Source organism: Fistularia commersonii, unplaced genomic scaffold (assembly GCF_037954325.1).
Source record: "Fistularia commersonii isolate RoL2024-O1a breed Wild unplaced genomic scaffold, RoL_Fcom_v1.0 HiC_scaffold_42, whole genome shotgun sequence".
NCBI classification, from domain to species: domain Eukaryota; kingdom Metazoa; phylum Chordata; class Actinopteri; order Syngnathiformes; family Fistulariidae; genus Fistularia; species Fistularia commersonii.
Window position 1 is genome coordinate 245,001 of NW_028234000.1, and position 5,000 is coordinate 250,000.

Below are 5,000 nucleotides of genomic sequence, written 5' to 3' on the forward strand. Positions count from 1 at the left end.
ACCACCCAGACCCTTTCTCAACTCCTCCCTGAAAACCGTGCAACGCTCCTCCCTTTTCAGCTTCCACCACTTTGTCCTCTGCTCTGCCTTTGTCCTCGTCATCTACCTTGTCACCAGAGTCGTCGCACAAACCGCCATCCTATGCTGTCTGGCTACACGCCCACCTACAACTACTTTGCAGTCACCGATCTCTTTCAGGTTACCTCGTCTATACAAGATGTAGTCTACCTGCGTGCTCCTACCTCCGCTCTTATAAGTTACCCTATGTTCCTGTTTTTTCTGGAAAAAGGTATTCACTACACCCATTTCCATCCCTTTTGCAAAATCTACCACCATCTGTCCCTCTGCATTCCTATCCTGGATACCATATCTGCCCATCACTTCTTCATCCCCTCTATTGCCTTCACCAACATGTCCATTGAAGTCTGCACCAATTACCACTCTCTCATTTCTGGGAATATTCTGCATCACTTCATCCAACTCATTCCAGAACTTCTCCTTCTCTTCAGGTTCACATCCCACCTGTGGCGCATAGCCACTAACAACACTGAGCATCACACCTTCAATTTCCAATTTCAGACTCATAAGTCTATCTGACATTCTTTTCACCTCTAGGACGTTCCTTACAAACTCCTCCTTCAAGATGACTCCTACTCCATTTCTCTTCTTGTCAGCACCATAATAGTATAACTTAAAGCCTGCTCCTAAGCTTCTAGCCTTACTACCCTTCCACCTGGTCTCCTGGACACACAGTATATCCAGCTTCCTTCTCTGCATCATGTCCATCAACTCTCTACCTTTTCCTGTCATAGTCCCAATATTCAAAGTCCCTACTCTCAGTCCCAGGCTCTTTCCTTTCCTCCTCTCTCTCTGCTTCCGAACACGCACTCCTCCTCTTCTTCTTCTTCTTGTTCTTCGACCCACAGTAGCCCGATTTCCATTAGTACCCTGTAGGTCATCAGTACCAATGGCGGTCGTTGTTAACCCGGTCCGCGACCCATCCGGTATGGTATAGTTATGGTTGACTCGCATGTTTGGTTTTGGCAAACGTTTTACGCCGGATGCCCCTCCTGACGCAACCCTCTGCATTTATCCGGGCTTGGGACCGGCACAGGGAGACACTGCTCCGTGCCCCCCCCCCCCCAAAGGCAGGCTTGGAGAGACACGGGCCAGTGCCGCCCTGAGGCTGCATTACCCTCTCTTTCTTACATTTATTATAAAAATATGCTTATCTTCCTTTTAGCTCATCACACATGTCTTTATGATTTTCAGTCCATGCCTCAGCCGGCCTGAAGCTCCACTGATGCGCATGTGCGGATGCCTCTATCTAGCGGACATAAAATAAAGACAATCATTCAAATGTGAATGAGTCGGCGTGATGCTCCGGGATGTGTGGAGCTCAGGGAGCTCCACGAGTGAGGGAGTTAAGTTAGGGCGGGGGTGCAAGTAGGCTCTAGGATTCCCCGAGTCGGGGCGAACGATGGGTTTAGAGGCGTATCGCATTGAAGATAATGGCCGCATATCCTTCTTGGACTTTTCTAAAGCCTTTGACTCGGTCGAACATCCATTTATCATAGCAACGCTCGAACATTTTGGATTTGGTTAAATATTCAGGAATGTGATCCGTGGGCTCTATGAGAATATTCATAGCTGTGTCACCCTGCCAAGCGGCACCACTCCGAGCTTCCATGTTGATGTGGGAATCCCCCAAGGTTGCCCCATCTCACCCTATTTATTTATAATTGCTACCGAAAAGCTAGCCGTTTATGTTGAAAAGAGCAACGATATCCAAAAGTTAGACGTGCTGGGGACTGAAATTGTTATTAGCCTGCTGGCAGATGACACAACCTTAGTTTTGAAAAATGAACATCAAGTCCCAATAAGTGCCGAAAACAACCAAAACATTCTCCAAGGCTTCAGGATTGTCATTAAACTTAAAGAAATGCAAACTTCTTGCGCTGCATGACTCGCCACTAAAGGAAATCAGCGATGTTTCTATGAAATCAGAAATAAAATACTTGAGCATTTTCCTATCCAAGGACCAAACGTTAAATCAATCCAGGAACATTGAATCTAAACTGAATCAAAGTAAAGCTTAATTCTAATATATGGCTCCAGAGAGATTTATCAATATTAGGCCGGATATATTTGACTAAAATGGATGTGTTTATCCAGATGTATATACCCAGCGTATTCCAATGCTGCTCCAAATCAACTCGTAAAATCTGTTAACCAAATCAATTTCAACTTTATCTGGAGGAACAGACCACACCATCTAAGAAAAATCACATATGGTGAAAGAAACAAGTGAAGGAGGGCTGAAAGTGATAGAGTCGGACTGCTTGAATGGGACATTGAAGGTGAACTGGTTGAAATCCTGGATCAAACCTCATCGTTCTTTCTGGTATTGTACTCCAAACTACTTATTCAACAAAGTCGGCGGCCTGAGTCTTCTGCTTATCTCTGACTTGGATATCAACAAGATTCCTGTCAAATGTTCAGAGTTCCATAAACAAATATTATTATACTGGAAAATGATATACGTACACAATTTCTCACCACACAGTATAATAGTTTGGAACAATCGATATGTACTGCATGGCAACAAACCTCTGTTTTACAAGGAATGCTTTGAGAAAGGTATATGGTCGATAATTGACTTGATGGATGACACTGGCAGTCCTCTGGACAATGAGCAGTTCTGTACTACACACAGATTCAAGCCTCCCATATTAGAGTTGCTAAAGTTACGAAACGCACTGCCTCGACAATTTGTATTCCTGACCAAAAATATAATGACGCACCGAACCGTACAACCACAGTTACCCCGACTATCACTCCAGGGAATCTCAATTGTGGACAGAAAGCGCGGCAACTCCTTTATTAGGAAATGTTTCACAGGAAACTTATTCCCTGGACGTCAAAAAAAAAAAAAAGGATATTTTAAATAAATTTGATGAGGAATCGATTGCCACGCTGCGAACCATGTATCTGACTCTACCCATACCCCCAAGGCAAAAGAGACCCACTTCAAAATTATGACTGACATCTACCCATCTAAGGAATTATCGAGGGTACGCTTTAATTTTGAAGATAATATTTGTACATTTTGTGAAGACAACATTGAAACCACTGACCATATATTTTTTCTCCTTCTCATTCCATCGTCACCAGTTTCCTTCTCAAAAGATGATATAACATTCTGTTTACTTATAAGCAACATAACAGATGAACTCTGTGTCAATGTTCTTTTAGGCCTGGCCAAGTTCTTCATTCACAAGAACAGAATGCAAAAATGCTCCCCAAATTTTAATGTCTTCATAAACGATTTTGAAATATAAAAAAAAAAAAAAAAAATCCTTAAAACTTATAGAAAAATCCAAAAACTAAAAAATATAGTTACCCATGTCCGAGGTTCCTTTTTTTTTTGGTAAAAAAAAAAAACAAAAAAAAAAAAACAACTTGATTACATGTTACATTCCCCTTGCATTTTTTTTTTTATTTTTTCGTTTTAATTTCTTATTTGTCTATCTATTGATTTAATTACTTCCTTTTAATTTCTTTTTTTGTCTCGCACTGTAAATTTCTCACAAACCTGTAACACTATTAACTTCTCATTACATACAGAACAAATGTCCTGATGTCCGTTGCTTCCTCATCCCTGGTTGTTTCATTGACATTCAGTTCTACCTTGCTATGTTTATTTGTACATTTGTATATTTGGGTGTACTATTTATGTTCAATTAAAAACAGTTTGATGTCTGAGATTCCTTGTGAACCGCCAACTTAATTACATGTTATATTCCCCTCACAATTTTTTTTTTTCGTTTTTAATTTTATTTTTCTATCTATTTATTTAATTATATCCTTTTAATTTTCTTTTTTTGTCTAGCATTAAAAATTTCTCGCAAACCGTTAACACTATTAACTTCTGATTACTTACAGCACGAATGCGCTTATGCCCCCCCACCCATCCCGCTTTTTCCGTACGGTGGCAGACACTGAGATCGAAAGCAAATGGGTGTCATTGAAATGCAGTAACAGGGTGATAACAGCCGTGTTCGAAGTGTGTAGGGGCTTATAGGAGAGCAGAAGCACGTCACGCAATTCACCTGAGTTCGGAGGATCGGGAGTACCAGGGCCCATAGCGGAGAAGCGGAAGAGCGCAGTTATGTGTCTCTTCTCAAAGGCCGGGAAGCTGGGGGGCAGCAGGACCCCTTAGACCGGCTAATGTGAGCCTTCTCCGGACATAGATCACCCGGACTTATGACTGGAGCTCCCGGACCTCTGGGCACACACATATGTGAATGAGTGGATGAGCTAATGTTGGTTTGGTTGTGGATACGTTTCGGCCAATGCTATCAGCACAGCGATGATGAGTTCAGGTGTGTCTGTGTGTGTTTGTGTGTTTGTGTGTGTGTGTGTGTGTGTGTGTGTGCGTGTGTTTGTGTGTGTGTGAGAGTTTGTTTTTGTGGGTTGGGGGGGGTTCCCGCGGACACGGAGTACCAGGGCCTGGAGCGGATGAGGTGAGGAGCGGAGGAGAGCAGAAGCCCGGACCGTGATTCGCTTGTGTCCAGCGGTTCGGGAGTTCCAGGGCCCGAAACGGAGGAGCGGAGGAGCGGAGGACGGCAAAACCCCTTTCTGCAATTCGCCTGAGTCCGGCGGATCGGTAATACCTGGTTCCGCAGCGGAGGAGCGGAGGAGTGGAGGAGATGTTTCTCTTCTCAGAGGCGGCGAGGAGGGGGGGAGAGGGACAGGACCCCTTACCCTTACCCCCCCCGGACGTTTGAGTGGAGCTCCCGGACCTCCGGGCACGCACATGCGAATGACTGGATCACAGGGAGTGCCAGGGCCTGGAGCGGATGAGCAGAGGAGAGGCGGAGGGCAGAAGCCCGGCCCTGTTCAAGAGTTCCAGGGTCCAAAGCGGGGGAGCGAAGAAGCGGAGGAGGGGAGGAGAGCAGAAGAGCAAAAAAACTGGCCCGGAATTCACCGAAGTCCCG